This window comes from Falco cherrug, chromosome 8 (genome assembly GCF_023634085.1).
Source record: "Falco cherrug isolate bFalChe1 chromosome 8, bFalChe1.pri, whole genome shotgun sequence".
Taxonomy (NCBI): domain Eukaryota; kingdom Metazoa; phylum Chordata; class Aves; order Falconiformes; family Falconidae; genus Falco; species Falco cherrug.
The window spans coordinates 39231030-39246998 of record NC_073704.1 but is presented as its reverse complement, the minus strand read 5'-3'; the positions used below and the strand labels follow the sequence as shown (position 1 = coordinate 39246998).

Genomic DNA, 15969 nt, shown 5'->3' with positions numbered 1-15969 from the left:
AAATCCTACATTTATAAAATTATTTATAATGTGGGCAACAAATATTAAAAGATTTTCAGGTCTTGCCACTTTTGCCTACGTAAAAAACAGGAAGAACTGCCTGCCTTGTGACATTTTGGTATTTCCATAGCTTGATAGTATCAGGAGTTCAGAGGTGCAGGAGAGTGGAAAACTATTGGAAAACAACTTTACTAGGCTTTTTGAACCTAGAAAATTGTGAAACAAAACACTGCATTATCCTAAGGGGATTTCTCATGCAAATCAGCCTTCTCGTCACTCTTTCATAATCACTGATTAGCCAGAGTAGGAAAAAATACATAATTCCTCAAGTTACTGGTCTTTGTGCTTGTCACAGCTGTAGTCTTTGGAAATTTTGCTTTATCACTCCATTAGATATTACTCATTTTGACTTCCCATTAAAAAAAAAAAAAAGAAAAGCCAACAGTTTACACACCAAAGATAACACCATGCTAAATTGAGTCAGCGTTACAAACATGCCTCCTCTGAGAAGTTTTGCTGGAGAAGTTTGTTACTTGCCGGGGCCGAGGAGGGTTCACAGAGCGGGCTGACACCCGCACTGCCCGGCCTTCCACAGCGGCTGCGCCGCCTGCCAGGGGCCGGTGTAGCAGGGAAACACAACTGAGAAGCGCTCTGACTTTCTCTCCAGCTTCTCTGAGGAAAAACACCTTTGTGGTTTTTTTTTTCCTTAGTGCACCTGGTGTAGGATTCCATGTTACTTATTCCGCCCACCCATCCCCACTCCCCAGGCTCTTTGGGCTGGCCTGTTCTGCGGTAGCCACAGCAAACGGTTCGTTTCCCCTTCCAGCGCTCGGTTTTCCTGCTTTTTTTTTTTATTATTTGTTTTTAACGCCCCGGTCCGGCCGCCGGGCCGGGAGGCCTGAGCGGCCCGGCCGACGCTGGGAGCTGCCCCCAGAGCAGGGGCTGCCCGGGCGGGCCGGGCCCCTCGCCCCGCAGGTCTGCCGGGGCAGGCTGGCGCCGGGCTCGGGGGCGAGCGGGCCCGGCCCCGGGCCCCGGGCCGCGGGCGGAGGAAGGAGGGGGCCCGGCTGGCGGCAGGGGGAGGCTGGCTCTGCAGCGCGCCGAGGGGAGGGAGGGGCCGGGACGCCGGCGCGTCGGTGCCGACGGTCTCCAGGCGGGAGTGAGGAGGAGGTGAGCTCCCTCTGGGTGGGGTAAGAAGCGGGGCCGCCCGAGCCAGGCAGGAGGGAGGGAAGGGGTCAGCGCGGAGCGGCGGGGCGGGCGCTCTGCCCGGGGCCGGGCGAGGAGGCCGGGGGCGAGGGCCGGCGGTGGCCGGCGCTACGCGAGAGGAGGAGGGGGGGGTGGGGGGGGCCGGGCCGCCGAGCCCCGCTCCGTCGGGCGCGGGGGGAGGCGAGGGGAGCCGGCTCGCCGCCGCCGGACGCGGGGCTGCGCGCTCCGCCTGACGTGGCTCCCCGGCACCTGCGGCGCGGGAGGCGCTGTCGGGGACAGCCGGCGCCCCGGCTCGCCCTAAGATGGCCCCGCGGCCCTGGCGGCGGCCTCCGGAGCAGGGCGAGCGGCCTGGCCTCCGCGGCCTTGGGGCCGCCGGCGGCGGGGGAGGGCAGCGGCCCGGCCCGGCTCCGAGGGAAGGAGCCGCTCCCCGGGGAGCGGCGGCGGTGGGGAGCAGCCGCTGCCGGCACGGGGTGCCGCCTCCCCCCGCGGTCCTAACATGGCTGCCCGCCCCTCGGCCCCGTGGAGCCGCTGCCTGGGCCGGCCGGTAGTCTCCGGCCCCTTCCTGCGGGCAGCGTCGGAGGACGCGGGGCCCGGTGCGGAGAGCGGCCTGGCTGCCCTGGGCCCGGCGCGGGCAGGGCTGCGGGGGAGCCGCCGGGACAGGCCCTGCTGCCAGGCCTCGGTCAGCCCCCGGGCCTGCCACAGCGCCCAGAGCCTTGAAAATGCGGCTGGGGGGGTTATTTTCTAAAAACACTTTTTTTTTTTTTAAATACAAGTTGCGTGGGGCAGGGGCCGCTTTTTGTAAGCAGTTATGTAGGGAGATGCAAAATCTGAACCCAGTTTCAGTCCAAGTGTCACTACAGCACAATTGAAGGTGGATGTGTGTAAATAGTTATGCTGGTAACACTGTCGGGAAGGATCGTAACCTTTGTAGTGGTGTAGTGTCATGCTTTACAAAACAGGAGAACAAAAACATAACTTCAATTTCACAAAAATGTGTGGAGTTTAGGATTTTGTTTGTATTATTTTAAGCTAAACACCTTTTGACTGAACGCATAGTAGTGGAGGACCTGCTTAAATACACTTTGCAAGCAAATCCCAACTTCAGGAAAGTGTCTCAGATGAACAAGCCTTGGCAGGTCTGCACGAATCTTTTAACACATGGCTGTGATGACTGGAGTAGCAGACTGGAGGGAAGAAACCATTTGAGGTGCAAATGCATGCACTTTTTTTAAGAAGCAGGGGAAAGAGGTTGAACCTTACTTCATGGTAGGATTTTCTGGTTGATGAGAAGTGCGTGCATGTTACGGTGTTTTGGAGTTTAGCGCAATAGTCAAGTAAAGATGAGTAGCGGATTTTAGTGTGCCTTATAACAGTGGTGTGGCATAATTAAATAGAGCTATTTTATTGGACTCTATTAACCTGGTTAACCTTAAATCTTAACCATGACAGGGTTTTCATGTAAGGAACTTCTATACAAAGTACAATATTGAATTTTAATTGGCACTTTCAAGACCTAATGTAGAGTGTATTCTTGCTTCATATCTTTTTTTTTTTTTTTTCCCTTTTCCTCCTTGGAGGTCCAGCCATAGTAAAATATATTGGAAGAATACTTTCTGTCATAAGTTTAAATGCTATGAATGCAGATCACATAAATCAATTAAGGGCAGGATTTTTTAATACAGTGCTGGTTTTTTTGGATCTGTATGCCCACCACATGTAAAAAGATGGGGATCATTCTCAGTATTGCAATACCTTTGTCTTCCCAAACTTTCTGAACAATTTCCCAATTTAACTATTAGTTGGCCAATTGACAGTGATGGTAGAACCTGGGAAGCAAAACCACTGTCCAGCTCAAGGTGCTGGTGCTTTTCAAATAGTGGACAAAATTCCTTTTTCCCACAATAAATGCACAGTTTGAATTCTTGTGCAGTAACATAGTTACAACTACTGCCATTTGTTGCTCTTGGAATATTGCAGTAAAGCCCTGTGAAGGCAAGTACAGCACATAGTGGATGGGTCTTGTCCCACAGTTTAGCCTGTATGAAGGTGTTTGGCACACGAGTCACTAATATGATACCAGCATACATCTGAATTTCATTGTTTAGGGATTTGCCATGAGTTACAAACACCTGTTAAATAATCCTTGTGCATCTCTCTCCTGCGTTAGGATCAGTACCATGTGCAACTGGCACTGTTGCAGAAGTCGTGCCCGTAGCTTCCAAAGTGCCTGTGTTACAGCTGAAATGTGTCACTTGTGCTGCTAAGTCACTTAGATTCTAATGTAAAAGTTATACAACTTCCTTAATGTTGTTTTAAAACTAAAATACAGACATATTTTAAAGACCTGTTTGGCTGGAGGCCCATTTTAGAGTGGCCGGTAAAAGTAATAAACTATCCTCAAACATTTCTGCTCAATAAAATTTGAGAATATGAAAACAAAAAGTTCCTGGTTGGCTTTTTATAAATGCCTTCTACACCCTACAACTAGTGTTTGACATTGCCCATAGCTCAAAGAAGAGCCACGTGCCTTGAGCGTTTCAGGCCTCTAACCGAATTTACAGCTTGGACTTCTGTTATTTTCTGTTTTGATCAGAGCAGTGAAGGTTTATGGTCTCTGACCAATAACCTGCACTGGTGAAAGTGTCTAGATAGACATTTTTATCATCAAAACAGCACTTTATCAGTGTATGTACTTTCATTCAGGGCTCCTGGAACAAACTGCTTGGGCAAAAACTGAATGGCTGTGGTAAGCTAGGATCGCACCAAGTGCTTCCTCATGTAGAGAAGGCCAGTAGTTTCAGAAGCATTTGTTGTACCTAAATTCCTTACTCTTTGTGTGGCCAGCTGGAATCTAGCTTAGAAAAAAGAAATAAAATATACATGCTGCATTGTTTGGCTTCACAAGATCAGAATATGTTTATACGATGCAGTCCTATATAGCTCAGATTAGGAGGGCCGTTGACATAAGGCATTCCTTCTGCACTGCTGCTGAGCAAATACCGAGTGTGGAATATTATCTTGTATTAGTTGTTTCAGCTGCAAAGAGGAAGTTTTGTCCAGAGACTTGAGATCTTTCCTGGTTAAATAACTGAGTTAAAGAACTGCTGTTTCTATATAAATTGCATCCTAAACTATGTGCTCAGAAGAAACAGATATAACCTATATGTTGCTGTGTGAAGAGAATTGTACTCTGTTATAAGGAAACATGCTGAAAATATATTTTAAGGTTGTATTTTTTTATTACTTACTTATATCAATATCACTAAAAATGGGACCTTAATGCTGACTGCTCTATTTGAGGGCTTCTGTGTGCTACTGCTTGAGACATAAGCTGTTGTATAGTGTCAGTAGTAACAAAACTAAGGTGAATGATTTGCTGTCTTGAACAGAGTGAGTATCTCATTGTCTGGGACTAGTTGTATAACTTGCTAATACTGCTAATTTAAAAAAAATACAAAAGTGGAGAACAAACTCTAAAAATATATATGCAAGGCTGTTAGGAACCCATGCAGCAGACATTTGAGAAATACTTTGGCTACCATGGATTATTTTTTTTCCCCATTCATATGTGAGAGATGTTCTCTACCAAGTTTGTAAAGCAGTAGAATCATCTTAATCTTTGGTGGCAGAATTGTTAACAAGGGGCTCTAGAGAGCCTGCCTTCCTCTGCCCCCAGCCATCAGTAAGTGGTGCAGTTAGCAGTGGTGAAGCAGTGCCTTGGTACTGTAAGGACACATACCCCAGTGTGAATTTCATTTCCAAATAGATACATATCAAAGTATGTCTTGAATGTACACCTTAGCTAGCCATATTGCTGCATGTCAGATGTGAAAGTAAAAATAAATGTGTGAAGCACCAGACAGAGTATGAAATCTAAATCTGAAAACCATGTCTCCAAACAGTCTATTATCCTAAATCCTGGACACCATATATCTGTATATATGGGAGCATATATATATATATATGCTTTATTTTTGATCTGCAGTATTTCCTGTAGGCAAGAAATCAAAGATCTTTTCAAGTTATATATGACAATAAGTAGAGGAGCTAATACTTCAGATTGCTGATATTTTGGGTATGAGAAGCTCTTTGATGTCCAAATGAGAACTGGAGGAATGTCTAAAATTAACAATGAATTATGTAAAATTAATGATGAAGTGGCAGGGGGGTTGGAACTAGATGATCATTAAGGTCCCTTCCAACCCAAACCATTCCATGATTCAATGAAATGCAGAACTTGGAGGAAAACAGGCAAGGCAAGGCACTAAGTGTGGTTTGGTTCCCCCCATCTCCCCGAATAATTATTTGTTAGGGTTAAGACACAGAAAGAACACAAACAGTTGAGCCACATAAATCCCAAAGTAAGTTAGTGCTATATATGCAACTTTGATTTAGATGTTTTTGTGTGTATAGGTTTACATATAATCAAACATATGTGTGAAATCTAATATATATGTGATTAGCGGAAGTTTTCTTGTTGGCACTTCAGGTGCAACTGGATTAAATGTCTTCCTACCTTAATTTTGCTGAATTGTAGTTTCGCTGAATTGTTACAAGAAAATTGTTGAACATATTGTTAGGTTGACAAAAAAAAAAAAAAGAACTTAATCAGTGTTGCATCTGAAAACATCTTTACATATTGTGTCTCTACAACAGTGTGACCAGTGTGGCTTCACTGCCATTTTCCAGTTTTGTTCCAAGAGTGGTTTTGGGCAGTCAGATGCTGTGTCTGTACAACAGGTTGTCTGTTAATGATGCTCAGTGGTACAAGTATGATATTGCCATAAATACTGTGGGAAAGTTTTCTTCTTAGATGTACAACAGTGGTCCTTAGAAAGGTTACTGGCAACAGAAAACTTGTGATGATGGTGGTCTTGATAAATAAAACACCATCAAACAAAAATAAAATGTAAGATTTCTTTCATAGTTGTTATTATTAGAAGCTGTCGTCGAGAGCTGGGGAACAACCCATGTCCCTTAAGTTCAGTTGGATTCAGATGTAATATATTGCAGTGTTTTATTCCTTCTCTGGGGTGGAAGACTTAATGAATTGATGTTCCATGATGGGCATTACTTACCCTGGCAGAATTCAGTGGTCAGGTGTGTTGGAATGACGGATGAAGACCTTGCTGTTGCCATTCAGCCTATTTCTCAATCTGAAAAGACAAAGACAAGCTTCTCCCCACTTCAGAGAACTGAGGTTTTTGGTTCGTCTTCCTGAAGCCTAATAAAAAGTATCTAATGGAAACAGAACAGTTGTAAAGCCATTATATAGAAGAACTGCCAGAATATCGCAAAGCTTTGTGCGTACATGCAAGGGTAAATGTTTGGGAATGCTGAAAACTCAGAATGGAGTCATTAGCTACAGCAATGATGGTGTGTGACTATAGTGGCAGGATATTTGGGAGAAAGAATAGTGAAGATAGCTCCATTTCTAGGACCAGCTCTTAGAAAAATATTGCCCTCTTCCTGTTCTTTCCAATCAGATTGGTTTGGCGTGGGGGGAAGAAAGCCTCAGAGTTGTGCATTCGTGGTATTATTGTGGAGAATTTGACTGTGTAGATCTTGATTGTATTTTCTTAGTGGTTTATTTACTAGGTGACACCTCTGTAAATAAAATAGGAATAAAGTCTATGTTGAGTGTAAAAATAAGGTGTTTCTTCTAAGTATCTTCCCTGGTGCATATAATTAAACAACTGCTTTCGCAGAAGCACCATAATTTCCATCATTTCAATTAAGATTTTGTTTTTTAAGTACAGATCCTCATTTCATCTGATGCTCAGCATCATATTTCCTGTATATCTTTCTTGCTTTGATATTTAATCTACATACAGACATTCCAGAAAACAAAAATTAAACTAGTAGTTGAACATATTGCATTTTTTTATATTCAAGTTCCTTTCAAAGTTTACACAATATGCTGTGAGATGACTTTGCAGAATAAGTAGTACAGCAGTATTTTGTGGTTTCCCAGTTGAAAGTTTTACCATTCACCTTGCATGTCTACTAGATTGCAGATTAATACAGTAAATTTCTGAGTATGTTGCATGTGGTTTGAGATAAATTTGAGTTCTCCAAATAAACAATAATCTTGTTGGCTTTAGAAAATAATTGCTTGTCCTGATCTTGCTTTAAGAAAACTTTGACAAGAAATACGCTTTTGTTATCATGAAGTCAGTTTTCTTTTTTGTTGGGATTTAAATGTAGAGGCAGGATTTATGGAAATGACTGTAGGGTGGTGCTGTCCTAATTAGTCATTATTTCTGGTGAGGCATAAAAAATTGGGCGTTCTTGTGCCTAAAACTAATAGCATGCTTTGTATTTAATCTGTAGGTCTTTTGTAAAACAAATGGTAGTGCTAATAAGTGCAACATATACACATTTAAAGTTCTTATAATATTATTCAGCATGCTGTTCTAGGCAGTCATTTAGGTTTTTAGTTAATAGCCTACTTTTTAAAAATTTAACCATCTCTCCCTAAAAAAATGTAGTTTTATATATATCCTTTAAAAAGCAGTATTTTTTTTTTAAAAGAATAGTAGTAGCTGACCAGGAACTTGCAGTGGTAATTTTGGAATTTAGTAGGGCTTTTCTACTAGTGTCTATTCAAGGATTAAAGAGAAAACACTATGGTGCTTTATAAAAGTACTAATACCTATTACAAGTTTTTGCAAAGAGTTTTAGGATTATCTGTGTGATATGTTCACTGTTGGGCTGAGTGATGTCTTTTACGTGTGGTTTTTTTGTTTTTTTGGTTTTTTTTGGTGTGTTGACCTTGTTGAGATGAATTGCCAGTAATTGGTATTTCACCCAGAAGCGACCCAGGTGACTTATGGAATTCCACCACCTTCAGCAGCCCCATGCATGTGGAATGTCTTTCCTAATCAGGCTTAAAAGGGGGGCATTCAGCACAGTAATGATTGAAAACCTGCTTCAAAAAAAAAAGTAATCAGCAGGGGCATGTGACATGAATGCTCCTCCATGCCTTTGCCCTCTCGTTGTTAGACCACAGCTTATGCTGCTCATGGACAGCCGTAATGGCCACAGGACACTGCTAAAGCAGAAAGCTACTTTGCATGCTCCTCTTTATGAATCTATTTCATGATTAAACTTCTAAAAGTCACAACCCCCAACACATAACTGCAGTTTCATGGTAGCTGTGACATTATTTTACTATTCATGCTGTGAATTTCATTCTATAGTAAAATGAATATTATATTGAGCTTTTAAGTTGGTTGTCAGTGCAGAATAGGGAAGCTACACTTGGAGCATCTGTATGCAATCTTGGTGACAAGTAGGACCCTCTGGAAAGCTGTTACTGTTGGGGCAGAACTAATCATTCCATGTGAAATTATATAAGGAGAATTAGCTCTGACTCTACCTCATTTCCTTTCATACTGCTGTGAAAATAAGCTTAGAAACGCCAAACCTTCCCTCCTTATTTCTCTAAGTACTTTATTAAATACTACTTTTTATTAAGGCTTATTTATTGTAGGTGCTGGAAACAAAAAATAGCTACCTGTGTTTCTAGGTACTAATGGGATTTGCATCCTTGCCTAATTTGGCAGTTTTGATTTCCTTCTCGGGACTGGATTCCTGGGATCAGTTGCCGTTGCCTTCTCTGTACTTTGACTTTATTTCCCTGGTGGATCATTCAGAGTACTTCATATTTAAGGTAGCGTGCTTGATGTGATAGAAATTGTCAATCACAGACTGCCTTGGCTATTTAGAAAAAAGAGATATCAAAAGCCTGCTTGGAGCTCTAAGGAGCAGTCAAGTCACCTGCTGATTTGCCTGGCAGGAGCCTAAACTTGTACAGCCTTTAGGTTTAGAAAAGAAAACGCAGATCTCTGGAGGTCATCCACTCTATGTGAAGGCCCTGTACTGTATGTGTGAGCGTGTAGTGTTCATTGTAGAGCCAGATAAATATGTATACGCACTTTCTGACATGTTCATCATAACAGGTCTTAAAAACAATCAGTGAGGATTTGTGTAACCCCTCCATAACCTAATCCATTGTTAACTATCCCTAGAGGTAGCATATTTCCTCTAATACTATTCTAATTTTTTTCCTAACCTGTTAAGCTTCTTGTTTTTTGTTTTTGTTTGATCTGTTGTTGTTGGGTCTGTCATCCCCCCCCCTCCCCGCCCCGCTGTGGATACTGCATGAGTGGGACATGATCATTTTTAACTTGCTGTTAACCTATCTTGAAGCCTGTGCCTTTCTTTAGTTATCTTTTTTTTCCTGTACCCTGCAAGCCTGTTTCCCTAACTTTCCCTGGTTGCTTAGGTTTTTTTCTGAGTTTTTCTGAGTTTGTTACATCTATGTATCCAGACCTGGACATAATGCACAACCTTAGTCAGTATCGATGATGAGCAGGATAAATCTTGCCATCTTTTGCATATGGTGCTCCTGTTAATACAGATGTGAATTAATCTTTCACTTTTTGCATTCAATTAAGTGTTAAACCCCTAGTTTCAGTTCTGATGTTGAGCATTAGTCCTACTTTTTTCAATTCTAACTCTGCTTCCCAGAATGATTGCAGCCCTTCCCAGGTAACTACAGAATTTTGCGATTGTTGTTCACCATCTAAGTAATAAACTAAAACATTCACTAATCCTGTCCTGAAAATGCTCTCTGTTATGGTGTGAGGGCCAAGAGGGAGAAAATTATTGTAGTCAGTCCTGCAACCTGTACTGTGTTGCAGACCTGACCTTTGGAGATGGAGTTGTGGAATTGGCTGTGTTGTATTCCGACCACTTCATCATCCTTGGGGCCATTTGCTGGCCTTGGTTGGTTATGCCCGTGTCCGTTTTGTACTGGGGAGCCTGGAACTGGATGAATTAAGTCAGACATCTTGTAGCTATAAGTGCTTAGGGAGGGAATCTTCAGTGAGATAAAAGAAAATGAAACACCTGGAGAATATTCATGTGGATCTGCACAGCTGAGTCGGCTCAGTTCCTTGGAGTGGTGTGTACAAAAAAAAAAAAAAATCACCTACAATTAACTGGGTAAATACACATGTGCACACTTCTGTGTCTGAGTAGCTTGGGGTGCCTCCATACACAAATGGTCATCCTTCATGGCTTCTATATCAGCACTTAAAAAAAAAAAATATCTTCGATCAAAGCAATCTCAATATTTGAAGTAAGTATTATTTTGTGACTCTTGTAGACAAGGGAGGAGGGGAAGACAGTATCTCTACTTCAAAACCTTTTATTTCATTCCGTTTTCTTGGAACGTAATCTGCAGGTGTTTTTCTTTCATGTTAGTGTTTTAGTACACCTGATGTCATCAGAAACACTTTATTTTATCCTCTGTACTGGCATTTCCAAAAATGCAGCAACTAGGGGATGCTGCTAGGACCGTGGCTTATGGTTAAGGCAGATGTGATTGCAACATCTGTGCCTAGAAAAGCTGCAGTCTGATCTGCCTTCTGTCTTCAGGATTTCTGGGCCTCCAGAAGCAGAAGTCGTGCAGATAAGACATGTCCTTTGAGGTTTTGAAATGCTTCTGCTTATGTTGTAAAGCTCTTCCTTATTAGGCCCACAGGAAGCACATCTCCTACAGTGTGGCCAAATTGGCGTTGTTATTAAATACTTCTTCTCAGACTCTCCAGTGGTAACTCTTCTCCGTGGTGGTGTTACCTGGGAAAAGGAGCCTCTATTGTTGTCTCTAGCTGAGTATGTGGCCTCAAAACGTAACTCTGCATGATAATTTGTAACTTGGAAGCTGTGATGGGATCCAAAGAACCGTTTATAGAAGGCTTTTTACCTTTTTCCTTAAATTGGACTCTTCAGTGCTACAGCTTGCAACTTCTAACTTGGAACCTTCATTAGAACTCAATCTAGAATAATAGGAAGAAAACCCCCAAAGCCTTGGCACCAGACACATGAAAATTAATTTTCTTCAATGGTTCTCCCCTTTTGCACCTGTGTTCTTGCAAAATGGGTCTTTGCCCTTGGTTTATTCTCAGTGCAGCACCCGCGTTGGTTTCTACGTGGCATACAATTTGCATATTCCTCTCCAGATTATTAAGAAAACCCTGCCCTTTTCCATCATTTCTGAGCAGCTTGTATGTCTACTTTCTGATCTCAGGACTCTCCTGCTTATGTTGGAGCTCCCTGCTTGCTGTGTTTCGCCTCTGCTGTTGCGTCCTGCTCTCAAAGGCTGTGCCAGGTGAGATGTACATGCTTTTCTTTACCCTTTCAGGAGAGCTCCTTTGACCTGTCGTGCAGCCTGTGGGAAGGGGCGAGCCGGTAGCCTTCCTGTGCTCCAGCTATAAGCTTTTTTGAAAGGACTTCACTTAACGCAATGCACAGCAGGCAAACCAGGTATGCTCTGTGGCACATCAACAGAAAATGCATACTTCAGAAATGGAAAGATATATTGCTGTAAGTTCACGAATACAGGCTGTTTCTTCTGCAGAACCTAAGTAATATATTAAAAGAGGAACTGGATGAAACATGAATACAACTTCCAAATGAGGAAAGCAGGTGGTTTACATTATTTCCTTCATGCTTAGGTTTTATGTTGGTGTCATCATAACAGCGCATGAGAGATGAATATGCTTTTCTCTGTGATGTTTAAAATTCGATTACCTGAATATTTGTGTTGTTCAGTACTTTGAAATATTTGAAGGGTTTTATTTTTAACTGGATTGTACATGGAGTAATTTTGGAAGTTGAACAGTATATTTCATTGCAGACTACCCTAAAGTAAGTTCCTAATCGTTTGGATGTATAAATACTGTATTTAAAAATGTAAACTCTGAAAAGGTAGCTAATAAATTCTATTCAAGATGCAAACTCTGTTCTGTTTTTGGCATTAACTATGCAAGCTTGAAAATCTCGGTTTCATTTTAAAGGTAGGGCTTTTTATTTGTAAGTAGCCGTTGAAATAAATTACCAGTACAAGGAAACATTCTACTAATAAACGAGGGATGCCTGGAGTTGGCTCTACTAAGCAAGACAATTTAATTCATCCATCATCAGGGATGATGTTTCTTAGCAACACAAAGTATTTTCACCCGGGACACTTTCATGAACTTTCACACTTTTCTTCAAATACAGCCTCGGTAGTGTTTTATATGACCTGAAGTTTGTCCATTTGTCCTGAAGCTCCCAATACTTTTCCATTCCCTCCAATGATCAAATGATCTGATATATGTTTTTTCAGCTTAATAATACGCAAGTTGACTAGGGAATCATTTCACATGTTAGATTTTCCAAAGGGTTCTGGGAAATTATTTGTTGCTCTGTATAGCAAAGCTAAAAGTTATTGAAAATGTGTTACAGTTTCATAATAAAACAGATACGAGAAGTATTGGCTTGGGAGCTAGCTAAATGCTTTCTGATAGCCGTAGCCTCAAGGGAGATACTTGGATCATTTGTAATAAAGGGATATCTTTGATATCTTTTGGTGAATTGACTAGTATTCTGTTTAGATCATAACTTATGAAAAAACTGGCTTGATACGCAATGTTACATTATCAAATTGTTTGGGTGTAAGAATTGCCTTAATGTATGGATAGGATTTTCAGCGTTCATTCTTTTAATGCACTTTATGAATCAGAAGAAGCTGTTGATACATTAAGACTTTACCTTCTTGCTTTCCATTTTTTTAACACATGTGAAGCTGATTTGCTCAGCATAGTTAAACCTTGAGTTGCTGGGGAGATTTGGCTTGCTTAAGAAACCACTTCAGGTATATCACAAGTGTTACTCAGTACTGAGAGCAAGCATCTTACAAATGCAATGTATTATTTTGCTTTAAGGAAATAATATATTATTTTTGGATTTTTGGTGAAGTGCTCTGAAAACTTCTGTAATTCTGTGAATAGTGACTAAGCCTCTGCTTACGTCTTGCTTTCAGAGGAAAAGTTTTAGTGGTTATAGGATGACAGCTTTATCAGCAGCGCATAATGATAAAGGTTTGAAAACTGTTGTGATGAGTTAACTATTACTCAGTTTATTTCACAAAGGTGTACAGAAACCACTTTAGTGGGAAAACCAAATTACAAAAATACTGGTTTGATTCTTCCTTGTACTTAAGGAAAAATCCTGTGTTGCAGCCTGTGTCATCTTAGCTTTGTTTTACTGAGTTTTCATATACAGGTGTAAAATTTTTATACATATGGATATATGCAACCCCCCCCAAAACAAATATGAATAATTAGTGGGATGATGTTATATAAAGGTTTTATTGATGGTGTTTCAGACTGTATGTAGTGTTAATGCATGAGGGAGTATTTAGGCAGTCCTGAGTTGCCAGCAAGGTCCATGCTGTCTTTGTCATTTAACTGGATGCTTTTCTGTAAGGATTTCGCATGTGAACTTGCCAGTAATTCCTGTGTGATTTCAAGCTAAATAGCTCTGGATTCCTAGAAGGTGTTTCTAGTTCTGGGATACTTAATTGCATGTCCAAACTTGGACATCTTGTTTAAGATCATCTTTGTTGCAGCGTAGGTGTTTCATGCCCTGGTATTAGCGTCCAGCATCTTGTGAGATCTCCAGGTGTTTCCTAGAGTCCTTTGAAGAATCACCTAAGTTGAAGCTGCTTCTGTTATCCCACAGCAAACAGTATCTGAACAAAGAAGAAAAGAAAGAAAATCTTACCAAAGGGCTTTGCTAGCAACAGGGGCTTTAGCCTTTAAAATGTCAAGTCTCTGAAAACAGCAGCAGTCACTTATGTCTGATGTTGCCTTACCTGTAAGTGTGAACTACAGCAGCTTGCAGAAAGGTCAGGGCTCCGTCTGCTTCCTCTCCTGCAAGACTTTGTTGCCTGTGGTGAAAGACTATCTGCATTTTCACCTCTGCCTTAGCATCCTGGGATCATCTGGGAAGCTCCAGAATCAGTTGTAGGCTCTCCTTGCCCTTTCAGGTACTGTATAGAAAATTTATTGCTTGTAGGAGTAGGCAGAGTTTGCAGTTGTGATGACTCCTTTAGGTAGTTGCAGTGTCAGGTGTCATAAAGATTTGCTGAAGGCTGGTGTTTACGCTGCAATAAAATAATGTATCTATAGTCATGTTGTAGACCTGTATTTGCATCTCAGCATATGGTCTTTTGTTCTGTATTGCTGTGTGTGTAAAGACTGACTTCACAGCTGGTAGTATATTTTGAGAAAGTCAAAGTTAAAAGATTTTTGAAAATTGAAATCTCTTCATAGTTAAGACTATTTTTCTGACTTTAAAACCAATGTCTAAATGTATAGAAGTTGCAAAGACTGCCACAGGCAAGTATGCACAACCTGTTTAGTAAGAAACCAAACCTCCCAAATACTCTCTAGAAATTACTGTGACATTCCTTTTCTAACTTGTTCCAGCGTGACTGAAGCAGCCATTGTGGTCCTTCTCTTTTACTCCAGATCGCTTTTATTCAGCTGGGGCTTCTGCCCTATTCTATGCAGTTTCCTGTGATTGGGTATAAACGTACAAAGTAATAATGTAAACTATCTCTCTGAAGATAGTAAAAGGTCTGGAGTAAGTCTCACAAATAGATCAGGATAACTTGTAACGAGGAACACACAGCAGTGTCAGAACTGTTGTAAATTTTCAAAAACCACTTTTCATCTTCATCCATCCATGATTAAAATAAAGAACATTCGCTTTATGGCCTGCAGCACAATCCAAGTTGTACTTTGCTGGCTTTTGGTTAAAGCAATGTACATATTATTTGAATTTTAGGAAAGACAATTTGAAAACTTACTATATTTAGGATTTAGTGTTGAAGTTACAAGAATAGCTAGTGTTTTTTGCTGTTGTTGCATCTTTTAATGTTCATGTGCAAAGAATGACGTGATTGGAGTTGTCACTGGGAACATCTAGTTTTTCTTGCAGAGTATTTTTGGGCAGCTCTTATTTGGAAGTACATGGGATGGAATATAAAAGATCTAGTCTACGAAATTACCATTTATGTTAAAGGGTCACAAATTATAATCATTTGGATGCTATTTCTGCAGTTATTCCCTGCCAAAATGGAGAAGGTCTGGGCAAACCGGTAAGGCTAAAGCATTTCTCAAGGTGGGAGTTTGGCTTTGGGATTCTCATTATTTAACATAACTATCTTTTCAGAGACTCAGGAACGAGATGAATTTATTGTAATTAGGATCTGGACACACTTATGAATGGGAGGTCAGATGTCTTTCTGTTAAGTGTTGTGTTTGCATGTAACTCACGCTGTGTGAGTTTGCATGAAAGCAAATGGTGGCAGTTCCATTTGGTCTGTCTCTAGTACCCAAAGCTATTTTGTGTTGTCAATAAAAATCTGATGTTCTCTACATTACTGTGCTTTATTTCCAGCCAAGGAGTAGTATATGAAAGTGTTATGGGACCTTTAATTGCTGTGGTTTTTTAAGTCTCCAATTTGAGTGTGTGTATCTGGCCCTGTCTCATTGGGAAATCTAGTGAAGCGTGCTTTTCCAAGCACATCATTCTGCTGAGCAGGTTATGGGGAGTGATGGATGTGGTCCATCACTTTGTTGGATGGAGATGCATCTCAAATGTTGGTGATGCTGTTTTGGCACAGTAGTGTACTGTGTTACCAAGGAGGATGACCAACTGATGGGACTGATGAGGTCCTACCATTGTACTTCTGTAGTACGGAAGGAAAGCCTGTCTGGCATAAATGTTTTAGGGTGTTTCAGGCCTTAACTGATAGTCCCTGAGATCAGAAAAGTAACTGGGTCCTTAAGTCCCAGTCATCCAAGAGATGTGGAGAGAAAAAAACCTTCACAACCTACTGTCACAAGGCTTTTAAGCTAAAAT

The 15969-nt window shown here is 41.4% G+C and overlaps 1 protein-coding gene across 12 annotated transcripts in view; it reads left to right on the top strand.

Annotated features, from left to right (window-relative positions):
* The first annotated feature begins 1080 nt into the window (after window positions 1-1080).
* The window catches only part of GTDC1 (glycosyltransferase like domain containing 1), a 185747-nt gene continuing 170858 nt past the window's right edge, over window positions 1081-15969 (top strand). For 7 of the 12 annotated variants that reach the window (XR_008733689.1, XR_008733690.1, XM_055719356.1 and 4 more), the window contains exon 1: window positions 1081-1167. The gene's annotated coding sequence lies outside the window, so the exon portion shown is untranslated. Of the gene's footprint in view, window positions 1188-11302; window positions 11384-11416; window positions 11539-11573; window positions 11599-15969 lie in introns of those variants that run through there. The other 5 variants (XM_055719347.1, XM_055719348.1, XM_055719351.1 and 2 more) reach the window with 5 other exon arrangements.